The 17597-nt window shown below is 42.7% G+C and overlaps 2 long non-coding RNA genes across 2 annotated transcripts in view; both read left to right on the top strand.

Moving 5' to 3' along the window:
• Positions 1 to 17597, top strand: part of LOC108593623 (uncharacterized) — a 125576-nt gene that overhangs the window by 21698 nt on the left and 86281 nt on the right. The gene's annotated exons all lie outside the window — the stretch shown is intronic.
• Positions 1 to 17597, top strand: part of LOC118144810 (uncharacterized) — a 39331-nt gene that overhangs the window by 6635 nt on the left and 15099 nt on the right. The window lies entirely within an intron of this gene.

The raw sequence follows: 17597 nt of genomic DNA, 5'->3' as shown, positions 1-17597 counted from the left end.
CCCTTTTACAGATAGATAAAAGCTGGCAAGAAGGAAACCCTCCCAACTTCCTGAGCCATCTTGGCAAAGGTCTGTCTGCATTCATCGCTTTCTTCTTCCATCTTTCTGGAATGGAGAAAGTGTCCCCTCTTTCTGGTAATGGCCACATCTTCCACACAGGCTCAGCTTCGTCTTAGAAACCCACTTCATCGCCTACTCCCTTTCCTCTGTAGCTAAGTTCATCTCTCTTACAGATCCTTCCCTTCGACAGCCAAGCTTGCCCTTTCTTCCCTCCCTTCCATGAGAATGCAGGCTTCTGGAGAGCAAGGCCCTGTCTATCTCGTTCCTGTTGCATCTGTTGTACCCAAAACTCTGCTTGCCACAGGCTCATGTTTCGTAACAGTATTTGACTTTCTGACTGACAGACTGACCTCTTCAATTTGATTCGGTCTTCACTACCAGTGCTATCAATCGCTTCATTTAATCCAAGGAGCAATACCCGGTCTTCAGCTGTCTTGGAATCTCCGCAGCACTCCACGTCACCAAGCACGGCTTTCTTTCTCCTCGTACTCTCTTGCTCTGCCTTCTTCACATCCGATCAATTCTTCTTAGCCTCCTCCAGGGATTCTCTTCTTCCAACTACTTTTAACAATTGGAACTCTCTGGGCCTGCTTCTGAACCATCTTCCTTCCCATTTTACCCTTTCTTTCTAAATGATCTTACCCCCTCCCGTGGTCTCGAGTTCCATTCACTTGCCAATGGATCCTGCGCTTGTTATACTACCCCAGACCTTTTCTCTGAATGCCATACTATCAATTCTACATTGTGCTTATGGCAGCATTTCTGTTTATCTCATAGGCATCTATTTCTAAATGAGCATATTCAAAACTAAACTCATGTTTCTTCGCCACCCCAAATCAGCCTGCCCCAAGCATGGGATCATAATTCACAAAGTATTAACCCTCACCCTCCTCAATCAATCAATCATTAAATTCTACCTCTAAAATATATCTCACTATAAGCCTTTTGCATTATATCCACTTATCCCATCTTATTCCAAGCCACTGTGTCTCTCAGAGGATAGCTACAGTGGCTTCTGCTATCATTTGAGTGTTTGTCCCTGCTGGAACTCAATGTAATAGTATTAATATATGGAGGTTTAGGGCCGGGCGCGGTGGCTCTCGCCTGTAATCCCAGCACTTTGGGAGGCCAAGGCAGGTGGATCATGAGGTCAAGAGATCGAGACCATCCTGGTCAACATGGTGAAACCCTGTCTCTACTAAAAATACAAAAAATTAGCTGGGCATGGTGGTGCGTGCCTGTAATCCCACTACTCAGGAGGCTGAGGCAGGAGAATTGCCTGAACCCAGGAGGCGGAGGTTGTGGTGAGCCGAGATCGTGCCATTGCACTCCAGCCTGGGTAACAAGAGTGAAACTCCGTCTCAAAAAAAAAAGATACGGAGCTTTCACAAGGCAGTTGGGTCATGAGGGCTCTGCTCTCATGAATGGATTAAATCCAGTGGCAAATGGATTAATGAGTTATCATAGGAAAGGGTCAGTTATCATGAAAGTGGGTCAGTTATAAAAGCCAGTTTGACCCTGCTCTTGCCCCTCACCATGTGATGCCCTGTACCATATTTAGACTGTGCAGAGTCCCGACCAGCAGATGCTCCTAACCAGGTATAGCCCCTTGACCTTGGACTTCCCAGCCTCCAGAACCATAAGAAATAAATTTCTTTATAAATTACCAAGACTGTCATGTTCTGTTATAGCAATAGGAAACAAGCTAAGACAGCTTCCAAACTAGTTTACCCACACCCACTCTTTCATCTTCAGTCCATTTATACTTAGTAGTCACTGTGTACTGTGCTTTAAAAATACAGGTTGGGTCACGTCACACTTCTCTCCCAACTGAAAACCCTTCAGTAGTTGCTCATGGGATAAAGACCCAAATCCTTGACATACTCCACGAGGTACTATGTGCCCTGGCCTCTGCCTGTTTCTCTAATCTTGCCTCATGTCAGCCTTTCCTTTGCTTACCAAGCTCTGATAATACAGATCATCTTTCAAGTGTTCCTTATTGTCCTGCCCTTTCACACTTCTGGGCCTGATCATCTTGTTCCTATGGGCTGAAATACTCGACTTCCTTTCCCAGACATCCTTCAAAATGTAGCTTACATGCCTGCCACTCCCTTTGGGAAACATTTCCTGGCCCCAGTCGCTAGGTTAGATCCCCTAACTCACTTTGCTTTCATAGAAACTATCGGGTATTCACCCAAATCTATTCTCCTCTTTGGACACATAGAGGAACTGCATTTCCTAGATGGTTTTGCAATCTGGTGGGGTCATGTGGCTAATTTCTCCACTGTAGGATATGAGTGGTAGCAATGTTTGTCCCTGCCAGATCTGGCTTATAGAATCATCCCAAGAGTGCTCCTTTTGGGTCGTTCCCTTTCCAACTTCCTGGGGTAATATACCCAGAGCACCTGGAAAGCCATATGTTGAAATTGACAGAACCTCCATCCACATGGGCCCCTGAATAAACTCATGGAGGAGAACTGCCTCACTGACCTGAACATCTTACACAGGACTGTATCTCAGAGAAGAAATAAACTTTCTAAGAAATTGGGTCTCTTTGTTACCAGACCTCAGCCTACCCTCATAGCCTTTAAGATAATTGTAATTAAGCAATTGTCAATTAGCTAACATTTCTCTCTGCTAATAGACTGTAACTCCATGAAAGTAGGGAATGTCTTGTTTACCGCTTTTTCTCAAGGGTTCAGTAAATATTTGAATGAAATGGCTCATCCGAGTTGCATGGAAAACCAGCGATGATGCGGGAGCATGCCTGGTCTGTAACATTATTTGTGATTTCAGATATTGCTTTCTTAGGAAAAGTTAGGTAGTGTCTGCCAGGCCCTTCCTCTACTGCAGCCCTTCCCTTCTGCTCCAGTTGAGTTTAACTGGCTCTTTGTATAAATACTTTCTTAAGGTGGAAGCTTAGATTATTGATTTGAGAACTTTCTTCTGGTTTATACTGTTGTAATCAGAACTTTTTTGTATCAGCTCCGTTCTTTTAAATATCCCTCTTCTTGGTATATGTCTCACATGCACTTGAAGGAAAGGTGTACAGTCATGTACCGCACAATAGTGTTTTGATAAGTGACAGTCCACATATATGATGATGGTCTCATAAAAGTATGATAAACCTGGAAAATTCCCATCACGTTGTGATGCCATAGGCATTGCAATGCGGTAGCACACTGCATTACTCATGTGTTCGTGTCACACTGGTATAAACAAACCTTTCACACTGCCAGTAATGTAAAAGTGTACAGCAGGCTGGGTGTGGGTGGCTCATGCCTGTAATCCCAGCACTTTGGCTGAGGTGGGTGGATTGCCTGAGCCTAGGAGTTCAAGACCAGCTTGGGTAACACAGCAAAAACCCTGTCTCTAAAAAAAAGACCAAAAATTAGCCAGGCGTGGTGGCATGTGCCTGTAATCCCAGCTGCTCAGGGGGCTGAGGTGGGAGGATCACCTGAGCCTGGAAGGTTGAGGCTGCAGTGAAATCATGTCACTGCATTCCAGCCTGGATGACAGAGTGAAACCCAGTCTAAAAAAAAATAAGTGTACAGCCTTGTCCGAGACCTTCACGTTCATTTACCACTCACTCACCCAGAGCAACTACCAGTCCTGTAAGATCCAATTATGGTAAGTATCCTCTACAGGTATACCATTTTTAATCTTTTGTACCATTTTTTTACTGTACCTTTTCTATGTTTAGTTATACAAACACCATTGTGTTAAAATTGCCTGTAGTATTCAGTACAGTAATATGATGTACAGGTACAGTCAAGGAGCAATAGATTATACCATGTAGCCTAGGTATGTAGTAGGCTATACCATCGAGGTTTGTGCAAAAGCACTTTATGTATGATGTTCTCACAGTGACTAAATCACCTAACAGACACATTTCTCAGAATGTATTCCCATTGTTAAGTAATGTATGGCTGCATTCTGCTGCTGGGCAGAGTGCTCTGTAAATGTCAATTAGGTCAAGTTGATTGTTAGTGTTATTCAATATATTCTGACCAGTTTCCTGTATGCTTGTTATATCAATTTTTAAGAGAAAAGTGTTGAATTCTCTAAATATAATTAAGGATTTGGATATTTCTCCATTCAGTTCTAGCAGATTTTCTTTTATGTATTTTGAATCTCTGTTGTTAGATGTACATACATTTAGAATAGTTTTTTTTTTCCTGTAGAAGGGATTGTAAAAAAGGAAAAAAATATAGAATAGTTTTGTCTTGTTAGTAATCTCTTTTTCTATCATTATGTAATACCTCTCTTTGTCTCAAGTAATATTCCTTGCTCTAAATTCTACTTTGTCTGATCTTATTATAGGCAATCCACCTTTCTTTGAATTAGTTTTGCATGGTATAATTTTTTCTATTCTACTTCTAACACATCTATCTTAATGTTTAAATGTGTTTCTTGTAGATAGCAGATAGTTAAGTTTCCATTTTTAAAAATCCAACTTGACAACCTCTTTCTTTTACTTAGAGAGTTTAGACCATTTACATGTAGTGTGATTATTGACATGGTTGGTTTAAAATCTAGGATAGTGCTACTTGTTTTCTATTTGTCTGTTTGTTCTTTCTCCTTTTTTTCCCCTCCTTTTCTGCCTTCTTTTGGGATATTTTTATATTAATGATTCCATTTTATCTCCAACATTGGTTTACTAGTTACCAATTTACAGTTACACTGCTTTTCTTTTTCATTTTTTAATGGTTGACCCAGGCTCAAAATATACATCTCTTCACTAATTATGCTCTACCTTCAAACAATATACCACTTTCCATGTATTGTAAGAACTTTATACAAATGTTTTTTCATTTCCCCACTCCCATCCTTTGTGTTAAAATGGTTTTAACATTTTACTTCCACATATATTAGCCCCAAAATACACTGTCCTTATTTTTGCTTTAAACAGTAAGCTAGGCCATGTGTGGTTGCTCACACCTATAATCCTAGCACTTTGGGAGGCTGAAGCAGGCAGACCACTTGAGCCCAGGAGTTTGAGAACAGCCTGAGCAACATGGTACGATTCCATTTCTACGAAAAGCACAACAATTAACCAGGCACAGTGTTGCATGCCTGTGGTCCCGTTTACTTGGGAGGCTGAGGTGGGAGGATCACTTAAGACCAGCAGGTTGAGGGCATGGTGCCGCTGCACTCCAGCCTGAATGACAGAGACCCTCTATAAAAAAAAAGAAAAAAAAGTAAAGTAAACGATACGTTTTAAACTAGAGAATTCACTACACTCTTTATTCAGATTTTCCTATTGTTAGCTGACATAATCATAGTACAGTCATCAAAAACAGGAAATTAATATTGGTGCAATACTATGGACAAAACTACAGATCTTATTCAAATGTCACCAGTTTCCCCACGAATGTTCTTTTTTCTGCTTCAGAATACTAAGGCATTGAGTGTGTTTCTTTAGTCTTCCTTAATCTGTGAAGTTTTTCCATTCTTTCCTTGTCTTCCATGACCTCAGTATTTTGATGAATACTCAGTGCATCTTATCAATGTATCAGTGAACACATAACACTGAAATGTCTCATAACTGGTCATGTTAACCTTAATCACTTGGTTAAGGTGATTTCTTCTGAGTTTCTCCACTGTAAAGTAGTTACTATTTCCCTTCTTTGTAATTGATAAATATCTTTGGGGAGATACTTTGAGAGTATGCTAATATCCTGTTCATCTTCAAACTTACATTTACTAATTTTAATATATGTCAGTGGATCTTGTCTTTAACAATTATTACTGTGGTGTTTCCCTAATTGTGAAGTAGTATTTCTCTCATTCTTTCTACATTTATTAGTTGGAATTATTCCGTATGCCATTTCTGTGTATACCAGTATGGTCTCATTGATTTATTTTTTATTCTAAGGGTTATAATACAATATGGATACTATCATTATTTGTCTGTTGCTTCTATTGTCCCAGCTCTGGCTACTGGGAGCTCCTTCTGGTTGGCATGTGCTTTTTGACATGCTCCCAACCTTTTTCAAGCACTTCCTCCTTTTCTGGCATCATAAAATGTTCCAGGGTTATCTTGCATTTTCCCTGGCGCAGTCCTAGAATCAGTCTCTTCTCCAAGGAGCCCTGTTTTGTTTGTTTGTTTGTTTTCGATTAGAGAATGTTGTTGAGAATCTTTATTAGTCCATTCTCACATTGCTGTAAAGGACTGCCTGAGACTGGGTAATTTATAAAGGAAAGAGATTTAATTGACTCACAGCTCCGCATGGCTGGGAAGGACTCAGGAAACTGACAATCATGGAGGAAGGGGAAGCAAATATGTTTCTCTTCACATGGTAGCAGCAAGGAGAAGTGCTAAGCAAAAGGGGGAAAAGCCCCTTATAAAACCGTTAGATCTCATGAGAATTCACTCACTATCACCAGAACAGCATGATGGTAACTGCCTCCATAATTAAATTACCTCCCACAAGCTCCCTCCCACGATAGGTGGGGATTATTGGAACTACAATTCAAGGTGAGATTTGGATGGGGACATAAAGCCAAACCATGTCAGAATCCAAGATCTGGGTGCTGGCTATGCTTATTACTACTGGTGAGGTAGAGGAGGAATTCCCTTTTCTATAGTCTGCTATTATTTGCCTGATCACTTTTCCAGTGTTTTCAAAGTGAAATTAATTTAATATTTTGCCAGTGATTCAGATAATCCTGAGGCACCTTTTCTAGTGTTTTACTCTACTTCTTATATATTTCTCCATGTGCTTTTTCTTTCCACAGAGCCTTGCAACTATGAGGGGTGGAATGGCAGCATGAGAGATCACATGCTAGAATTGGGAGATTTTTTTCCATTTTACTCATGATTATCTTTCCGTTTAAGCATTCTTTGTTATGCTTAAAGATAGCTATGCTGATGGTATGGTTTTGTGTAAAACCCAATTTTTTCTTCTTGTCTTTTCTTATGGTTTGGAGAAGACATTTTGGGAGAATCTTAGCTTATGCTTTCTATCTAATATAATCTTCCTTTTGCCTAAAGAACTTTCTTTAGTACTTCCTGAGCCCAGAGCAGGTGGCAACAAATTCTTTTATTTCTGTTTGTTTAACAAAGTAGTTATTTTGCCTTTATTTTTGAAATATATTTTAGCTGGGTATAGAATTCTATGTTGACTCTTTTTTTCTTTCAGTTACTTAAAGATGTTGCTCCATTGTCTTCTTGCTTGCATGATTTCTGAAAAGGATTCTTTTATCACTGCATCTTTTCTTCTCTGTGTAATGGTCATTTTTTTTTTCTTTCCTGACTAATTCTAAGATATTTCTCATTTCCACTAGTTTAAAGTAATTTGGTTATGATGTATCTTGTGGTTTTATTCATGTTTCTTTTCCATGGAATTTATTGAGATTCTTGGATTTGTAAGATTGTAGTTTTTAAACCAAATTTGGAAAATTACAGGCCATTATTTCCAAAAATATTTATGTTTTCTGTCTTGCTTCCTTATGAGGCTCTGATTATATGTATATATTAGACTGTTTAATATTGTTCAACTAGTCCCTGATGCTATGTTCGTTTTTTTCAGTCTCTTTTCTCTGTGTTTCATTTTGTGTCATTTTTATTACTATGTCTTCAAGTTTGATTATCTTTTCTTCTACAGTGTCAAATCTGCCCTTTTATCTGTGTGGGTATGTGTGTGGCAATAGCTGTGAATGGATTTGTTGTTTTAGAAGAGCATTCCTCATTGTCCCCTTATATAACCATCTCAGCCCCATGCCTGCTCTCATACCCCCTCCCTCTCCTTCTCATAGAAGTTGCTATTGACTCTTCTGAGAAGCAAGCCTAATCCTGGCTACCCACAGCTCCTAACCAGCTATGGCTTGGGCATCCCCTAAAACCACACCAACATGACTATCTATTGGGAGCTCATGGATCACACCTTCTTCCAAGAGGACAGATGGGCAACACACCCTTCGACTCCCAAAGGGAAAAGTCCCCAGGTGGGTTCATATCACCCTCAGGCCTACCTAGAAAGAAATGTCTAGCAGGTGCTAGTGGGGAATGGGCACTGGGCCCAAGCAGAGTCTCTAGACCCACAACTAGATGCATTTTTGGTCATATGTACAGGAACTTTAATGATGCAATACAATGTAGAGACCTTGGCTACTCCAAGCTCATCAGTGTATACCTATCTGTGTATTTTCATTTCAGATGCTATATTTGTCACTTCTAGAAATTTAATTTGGTTCTCTTATAAGTCTTTCACCTTTTTCTCCATGAAGGTCATGCTCCTCTGTCCCTTCTCGAACATATGGAGTAAAATTATAATGAATGTTTTAATGTCTTTGTCTGATAACTCAATCATCAGTGTCATTTTGGGGTATATTTCTATTGACTGATTTTTCCCATGGTTGTGGGTCATATATTTTTTTCGCTGCATGCCTAGTAATTTTTTGTGCATTGCATGAGTTTCAATATAATTTACATGCCATAAAATTTCACATAACATAAAATTCGTCACTTAACAATGTACAATCTGGTGGTTTTTAGTATATATATTCACAAGGTTGTACAATCATTACTACTATTCAACTCAGAGCATTTTCATCACACTAAAAAGAAACTCTGTACTTGATAGCAAGTACTCCCAATTTCATGCCCTAGTGACCACTAATCTACTTTTTGTCTCTGAGATTTGTCTTTTTTAGACATTTCATATAAATGGAATTATACAATATGTGGCCTTTGGTGTCTGGTTTCTTTAACTTAGCATAATGTTTTCCAGGTTCATCCATGTTGTAGTATGGATTAGTACTTCTTTCCTTATTATGGCTGAATCATTCCATTGTATGGTGATACCACATTTCTTAAATCCACGTAAGACTGGATTAACATTTGAGCTGTTTCCACTTTTTGGCTATTATAAATAATGCGGCTATGAACATTTGTCTATACATTTTTGTGTGAACATACGTTCTTAGTTCTTTTGAGTATATACCTAGGAGTAGAATTGCTGGAGTCATATGGTAACTTATATTTAACATTTTGAGGAAATACTGTCTGATTATTTTCTGAAGAAGCTGCAGCATTCTAGATTCCCACCAGCAATGTGTAAGGGTTCCAATTTTCCCACATCTTCACCAGCACTTTTCATTGTCATTTTAAATGTGGCCATTCTAGTGGATGTGAAATGGTAATGGTATCTCATCATGGTTTTGATTTGCATTTTCCCTAACGACTAATGAGGTTGAGCATCTTCATATGTGCTTTTTGGCCATCGGTTATATCCTCTTTAGAGGAATGTCTATTTATATCATTTGCCCAATTTTTAATCAAGTTGTCTTTTTATTGTTGATTTGTAAAAGTTCTTTATATCTTCTGGATACGAGACCCTTATCAGATATGTAATATACAAATAATTTCTCCCATTCTGTGTGTTGTCTTTTCACTTTTCAGTGTCCTTTGACTCAAAAATGTGTTTAATTTTGAGAAGCTCAATTTATCTATTATTTCATTTGTTGATTATGCTTTAGGTGTCACGTCTAAGCAACTATTGCCTAATCAAGATTACAAAATTTTACACCTATGTGTTTTATAGTTATAGCTCTCACATTTAGGTGTTTGATCCATTTTGAGTTAGTTTTTGTGTATGGTGTAAAGTAAAGGTTCAAATTCATTATTTTGCATGTGGATATCCAGGTGTCCTAGCATCATGTGTAGAAACGAGTATTCCTTCTTTATTAAATTGTCCTGGTGTCCTTGTTGAAATCAGTTGACCATAGATGTATAGAATTATTTCTGGACTCTGAATTTTATTCTGCTGATCTATATATGTCCGTCCTTATGTCAGCACCACACTGTCCTAATTACTATAACTTTGTAGTAAGTTTTGAAATCAAGATGTGTAAGACCTCAACTTTGTTTTTCTTTTTAAAGTTTGTTTTGGCTATTCTCAGTCCCTTGCATTTCCATATGAATTTTCCAGTTCTGCAAAAAAAAAAAAAAGTAGTTGGAATTTTGATAGGGACTGTACTAAATTTGTAATCCATTTGGACAGTACAGGTTGAGTATCCCTTATCTGAAATGCTTGGGACCAGAAGTGTTTCAGATTTCAGATTCTTTGGAATTTTGGAATATTTGCATATGCATAATGAGATATCTCAGAGATGGGACCCAAGTCTGAACATGAAATTTATGTTACATATAAACATTACATACAACCTGAGGGTATTCTCTTATAATATTTTAAAATAAGATTGTGCATGAAACAAAGTTTGTGCACACTGAACCATAAGAAAGCAAAGGTGTCACTATCTTAGCCACCCACGTGGACAATCTATGGTGTTTTGGCATTGCCATCATGCATGTACAGAAAAGACCTATCACAGCTGAAGGAGGCTGAGGGGTCTTTCCTCTTGGTGACACTGAATTAACTGTGTGTTCTGTGTCTGCATTTTGACTATGACCCATCACATAAAGACAGGTATGAAAGTTTCCACTTGTGACATCATGTCAATGCTCAAGTGGTTTCAGACTTTGGATTTTTGAATTAGAGATACTCAGCCTGTATTGCCATCTTAAAATATTCAGCCTTCCAGTTCCTGAACACAAGATGTTCTTCCACCTATTTAGATCTTCTTTAACTTCTTTCAAGAACGTCTTTTAGTTTTCAGTGTACAAGTCTCGCACTTCTTTGGTTACATTTTTAAGTATTTTATTCTTTTTGATGCTATTGCAAGTGAAATTGTTTTCTTAATTTCATGTTATAGTTGTTTATTAATACATTTTTACATAAATTTCGTATATTGCTGTTGCATCCTGCAGCTTTATGGCTTATTAGCTCTGATAGTATATTTTTACAGATTCCTTAAAGTTTTCTATATATAATATCACGCTTTCTGTAAATAGAGATACTTTTATTTCTTCCTTTATCATCTGGATGCCTTTATTTCTTTTGCTTGCCTAATTATACTTGCCAGAACCTCCAGTACAATGTTAAATAGGAGAGGAGAGAACAGATGTGCCCAGAAATGTTTGACTATGTACTGGACATCTTGAATTTTACTGTGTCAGGTGTTGGATTTTGCTGCATTCCTTTAAATATCACTGGGCTTTGTTCTGGGGTTGCAGTTAGGTTGCTTGAAATCAGTTTGATTCCTTTAAAACTTGTTTTTACACTTCCTTGACATGGGTCCATGACAGTCTTTGGTCTAGGGCTAATTTCACCCCACTATTAAGGCAATACTTTTCTGAGGATGTTACCTGATGCCCTGCATATAAGGAGATCTATTTGACTCTGGAAGCTGGGATTAAAAATTACTCGAGGCTCTGTGTAAGCTCTGGGGATTGTCTTACCTACTTCTTGCCCAGCCGTGGGCAGTTTCCTCACATGCATGTGCAGGTTAATGTGCAAAGATTGGAGTTGAAGTCTCCCTAATCTTATTCTAGCCTCAAAAAATAGATCTTAGCTATGCTTGTCATTCCTCTCCATTTTCTACAGGAGCTTGAACTCAAAGTTAAGCTGATGTAAACATGCTCTCCTGCCCTTCACTTCTTGGGTAAAGGTAATTAGGGTGATTAGGGTAATTACCAGTAATCAAGGATGTTTGCAAACTTTTGCCCACAAAGAAAGCCACGCTAGGGGTGTAGTGGAAATGGTGGGAGTGGTGGATGAGGCTGGTTTGGTCTTCAGACAATCAGGCATCTCCATCAGGCTTGGAGAGCAAGATAGCCTTCCTCATTACCCCATACTTGGCAATAAGTACAAGAAAGAACCAGAGCAGGCCAGAACACACAGGATGTCATAAATTTCTGGAATCCTGGGCTCCTTCCTGTGTTCTACAATGGTGAGAGCCACAGTTTCCTCATCTCTAAAATTCATAGAGCTGTACCAGAGGTGCTCTAGACCTGGTCCCACTCTGGTAGTCTGGGGTTGTGAGTTTCTGGCCCCTGGCCTCTGTTCTCACTCTGTTTTTGTTTTTTTGAGATGGAGTTTCACTTTTGTCATCCAGGCTGGAGTGCAGTGGTGCGATCTCGGCTCACTGCAACCTCTGCCTCCCATGTTCAAGCGATTCTCCTGCCTCAGCCTCCCAAGTAGCTGGAATTACAGGCACCTGCCACCACGCCTGCCTAATTTTGGTTTTGCATTTTTAGTAGAGACAGGGTTTCGCTATGTTGGTCAGGCTGGTCTCAAACTCCTGACCTCGTGATCTGCCCACCTCAGCCTCCCGAAGTGCTGGGATTACAGGCATGAGCCACCATGCCCGGCCTCTATTCTCACTCTGAAACTGTAGGTGCAGGACAGTGTCATTTGTCCCTAACCTAGTGAGCATGCAGCTTAGCCCCAAGAAGGCCTTAAAGCCACATAAGAATGTCAATAAGCAGTGTGGTATTTCTGCTCGTCCTCATCACAGATGGTACACGAAAGACGTTAATGCTGATAGAAATGTCTGATCTTTTTAAGAAAATGAACAGTTCTGGATAAATTACTGACTCTGTTTCAGGAGGGGTGAGGTGACAAGAAGGAGTGGCTCATTTGCATGGTCTTTGGCTGCAATGGGAACCACACTCACTGGGAGTCCTGACTCTTCCACTGACCGCCTGTGTGACCTTGGGGAAGGTACTTAGCCTCTCTGAGTTGCTGGATTCTCATTTCTAAAACTGAATTAAAAAAAAATATACTATCAGCCTCTCCTATGCTGGCTAGAAAAAGGAAGTTAGGCCAGGAGTGTTGGCTTACACCTGTAATCCCAGCACTTTGGGAGACCGAGGTGGGCGGATCACCTGAGGTCAGGAGTTTGAGATCAGCCTGGCCAGCATGGCGAAACCCTGTCTCTACTAAAAGTACAAAAATTAGCTGAGCGCAGTAGCGAGCACCTGTATTCCCAGCTACTTGGGAGTCTGAGGCAAGAGAATCACTTGAACCTTGGAGACGGAGGTTGCGGTATGACAAGATCCCGCCACTGCACTCCAGCCTGGGCAACAGAGCCAGACTTCGTCTCAAAAAAAAAAAAAAAGAAAAAGGCAGGAACTTTCAAACTTAGAATTTATAGGTTTAAAAAAAAGAGGGAAAATACATTGATAAAGAAATTGAGGTGGAGGAGCAGCCCGAAGGTGTTCCTGAGAGTGAGAGATGATTGTACCACCTGGCAGGTGGCAGGAACTTGGCTGGAATGTGGCCAGGGAGTCGTTTCCACAGCTCCTGAGGGTGGGGCAGGAGGAGGGAGAAGAGAGAGGCTGAGTAAAGGTGGAAGAGAAGAACCCACGGAGGTTGGGGAGAAACACCCACCGCGTGGCAGGAACTAAGAGGCTTTTGAACTTGCTGGCAATAAGGTGTGGATGTGGGTTCCTTTCCGGACCCCAAAGTTTTCTGTAAGTTTTCAGCTGTCAGTATGATGAACCAGTCGAGTGTGTGTGGCTTATTTCTTTATTTTGTGTTAAATGGGAAAGGGGGAGCTTCCATCGACTCAATGTGAAGTGGTGACGGCCCCAGGAACCCGCAGCAGGGGAAGCTCTGGGAATTCCCAGAACCTGGGAGGAGCTGTTGGCTTCACCAAGCTGTGCAGCTCGGGGCTTGAGATGCCTCAGCTGGACGTCCTGGAAAGGGTGTTGCTTCTCCTGGCCATGGGCAGATGGGGTTCGTGAGCTCCCTAGGAGGTCGTCTGTCACTTTCTCCAGCAACCTCGGCTTCTTTGGAGCTGACAGTGGCATGGTAAGCTCTCCTGTGCCTGAGGCCAGGTCCCTCTCATTGCCATCCCTGCTTGGATGGATTCCTGTGGCTGCAGTGGAAGGGGGTGCAGGATGGCTAACGAGACCATGGAGAACTTCTGTCCCCTGCACAGCGGGACAGGCCTCTTTGCACAGACTCCAGGGTCTGGGAGTGAGACTGGGAGCCAGAGGTCCCAGCTGGAGCGTGCAGGTGTGAGCATGGGCATGACCTGTATCTGCTGGGGAGTGAGTTGAGAATGACAGGTGTTCCTCTTTCAAGTTCATTGTCCTCATCCTCTCCTCTGACTCCCTCAGGAAGAGAGAAAATACCCAGCCTCCTTTCCTGATGCTGGAATTCTGTCCCACTCAGGGCTTCCCAGACCTGGTCCCCAGATGCCTCTTGGAATATCTTAGTGGGAAAATGTCTGATAAGTGTCCCCAAGCCTGGAAAAACTGTGGAGCCTCAGAGCCACAGGTAAGAGGCAGCCTGATTCTGTGGCAGGCCATAGACTTCAAAAACACCCTGCCCTGGGGTCAGTCCCAGCTCTAACTCTCACTTGCTCTGTGACCTTGGGCATGTCACTTAACTTCCCTCAGCTCCTGTTTCTTCCTCCTCTGTAAAAACCTGATAAGTGGTGATGATGAAATTCACACATGACAAAATGCCCTGTGAACTGCAGGTCCTGAAATGCTGGTTTTGGATCTGCTGCAGGTTAGGTTCTCAGGGAAATAAGTCTGAGACAGAGTTTAACACTCAGGTAGAGTTAATTAGAGAGGCCCTTGGGGTCAACCGCAGTGAAAGGGAGGGAAGGAACCTGCTGCAGCAGGCAGAGGGGAGGTTATCTGTGAGGCAGGTCCAGTCACAGCCTTGCCTGATCCCCAGGGAGCTCTGGAGCCAAAACGGTCTTTCGCACCCTGTGCTGGAACTCCCCACGCCCACACCTGGGCTCAGTGATGAGCTAAAAGGACTCACAGGGCTCAACGTAGAGTGGCATTCATGGCCATGACTTGTTACAGTGAGAGGTTACAAAACGAAGTCAGCCAAGGGAAAAGGCACAAGCTAAGTCCACGGGAAACCAGGCGCAAACTCCAGGAGCACTATCCCAGCGGGGTCACGCAGGAAGGCAGCATTCCTCTAGTAACAAGCAATGACCGCACGTGTTGAATGTTGCCAGGTCACTAGAGACTCAGGGCTCAGGGCTTTTGTAGTGACAGTGAAGGAAGGGCTGGTAACACAGGCACCCTCTGCCTGCCACATGCCTGAATTCCAGGCTCCCAGGAGGAAAGCAGGTGCTCGGCACACATAGTATTGTCTGGACTGTAGAGGCACCGTGAGACATTCTTATCAGGGAACGGTGGGAAACCACCCCAAATCCAGGTTCCCAGATGCCAGCCAAGGGCCAAGCTGGCAAGCGGGCCTTGCTACGGAGAGCAGTCTCACATGGCTTTGCTAGCGCATTTCTGCATGTTCCTCCGCCTTGATCATTGGTCACTGGATGTGGTCCTCCTTTGGGAGACGTGTGCCTTTGTATGTGGCTGCCACGTACAGCTGAGGCCATCCCTACAGGGGCTGTTCACAACGCTGCCTGCTCCCAGCTCTGCCAGCAAGGCCTTCCCCTAAGGGGGACTCTGCATTTAAGTCTGCACCCCGGGCAGAGATGAGTAGGGCTGTAGAATGACAAAGATCACTGCTGTTGGAAATCTGATGACTTTAGGCCATACCACCTCGTGTGGACCCTGGAAAACTAAGCCACAAGGAAGCCACCTGAGAGGGGAGGGAATCCCTGACATCATTCATCCATGAATCATTTACAGAACGTGCATGGGGCAGAGAGCTTGATGTTCAGAGTGGGCAGTGAGAGTGCTAGGGAGACAGCTTGCGGGTAAGCACAGATAATTGTAGTGGCAGATAATAGACTGAGAGGGAAGACATATTGATCCCACTGACCGCCTTCCCCCTTCTGAGTGCTGTGGGTTTAGAACCACAAATGGGGCTTGATTTCTGCCCTTGGTTTCTCACTGGGCAGGTGGGGAGGGTGAGTTATAATCAGAAAGATGTGATGACCGGAAAAAGTCAGCCAGGGAGCGGGAGGTGGGGAAGGCCTGGGAGACCCCACGTCTAGTAAGAATGGACTGAGAATTAACCAAGTAGACGAAGAGAGTAAGAGGATTTCAGAAATGGCCAACACGACAGACCTTTGGTAACTCGAAACCCATGGAGGCTGCGATCCCCGGTGTTGCTCTTTTAAGTAGTTTCATCTAGATCAGGAACATTTCCTGGAGTCCTAGAATCTCAAATTAGAGAGACACTTATGGGATCCCTCAGCTTAGTGTGCGAGTCATTGGAAAGTATCTGCTTGCACCGCTCTGAGGACGAGGAGCTCACTACCTACTGAGACCATGCATTTGTGTGGGTCCCTCGACATGTTAGCAAAGTCTTCTGCAGAGCTGGAGTCAATTTCCTCATTTCTTTCGCTCGTTGATCCTGATTTTATTCTTCAGATTGACCAAGAACACGGGCTCTTTAGGGAATCAAGAGGGTCTGTAGGTTTCCTGCTGTCACTCTCTAAGCAGCTAGTCCTTCTGTACAGTCTCAGGAAGCAAGGGAGAGGCGGAGCTATTCTGCAGGGAGATTCTACGATACAATGAAGAGATGCAGAGTGAGACTGTGGAGCCAGGCAGCCTGCAGGGAAGTCTCGCCTATGCCCCTTACTGTATGATTTTGGCAGGCAACCTCTCTGTGGCCCGGTTTCTGCATCAGCACAATGAAGGCAAGCATGGTGACCTACCTACCTGACTGGGTGATGGTGAAGATTCCTTGACCTAATACTTGTGGAGTGCTCAGAACAGTGCCAGCAGATAGCTGGTACTCAGCAATGTAGGAGCTTCAGTTACTATTAAAAAACAACTTTCACTGCGGCCAGACCAAGTACCACAGACCTACTACCTTAATTAAGATGGAAATAGCCAACGCGAGGTTGGGGCTTTTGCCTGTGAATCAAAGCCAGCAACCTCATTCATTCATACATGTCGTCTCCACCATTATCTCTGCTTTTGTAATCTGTATGTCAGCCACTTGGCTGTCCCCAAGCTCTCCTGTCATGGAGTCACCCATTCCTATTTAATAAAAGTGCTGCAGGTCCCTATTTCCTGAACAACGGGAGACTACACCCTGATCGCCTCCACCACTGAGCAACTGCGGCTTTGTGTTGTCACATGCCCTGCCGGTGACATGTGGATCATGGAGTGTACCGCACAGGGAACTTCAAATTAAACGTCACTCATCGGTCTCTAAAGTTCCTGGCCACATTTTCCTTGAGAAAATTTTCCCCAGGCCTCTGGATTCCCCCAGCCCCTCACTCTTCCTGGACCTCACATTTCTCCCTTTCCTTGTTTTCTCGGCCTTCTACCCCTCTCCCACGGACTGCCCTCCAGAAGCTCAGGTTTCCTTCGCTTTCTTAAGCAGAGAAGCTTTTAGCTCTCCACAGCCACTACATGGGTTGGGACCTATTTCTGTAATTCAAAAGCATGGGCTGGACCCAGCAGAGGCCTGACATGCCAATCTCCCCTTTACAATGATCAGTTTCCCCATTTCGTCCCCTCTCCCGCACCAGACTCCCCTACTGAAAGGCATCCGGGCCACGATGTCGTCTTTCTCTGTTATGAATTAGTCCACATCCCTGGCCCCTTTAAAGGCAGATGGAGTTACCGCCGTTTTCTTTTTAAAGCAATTTAACATCCTGCCTGCTAAGCCTGGAAGGTCTTCTTTCTTTCTCCCTGGCTCCTCAAATTCTGCCTACCTCCCTCTAGGAATGAGCTCAGAATCTTCCTCCTCTAGGCAGCTTCCTTGACTGAGTGGCTTTCAGTCTTGTGGTAAGGC

The sequence above is a fragment of the Callithrix jacchus genome, chromosome 8 (genome assembly GCF_049354715.1).
Source record: "Callithrix jacchus isolate 240 chromosome 8, calJac240_pri, whole genome shotgun sequence".
NCBI classification, from domain to species: domain Eukaryota; kingdom Metazoa; phylum Chordata; class Mammalia; order Primates; family Cebidae; genus Callithrix; species Callithrix jacchus.
Note: the sequence above shows the minus strand (reverse complement) of the source record. Positions and strands in the feature narration are given on the sequence as shown.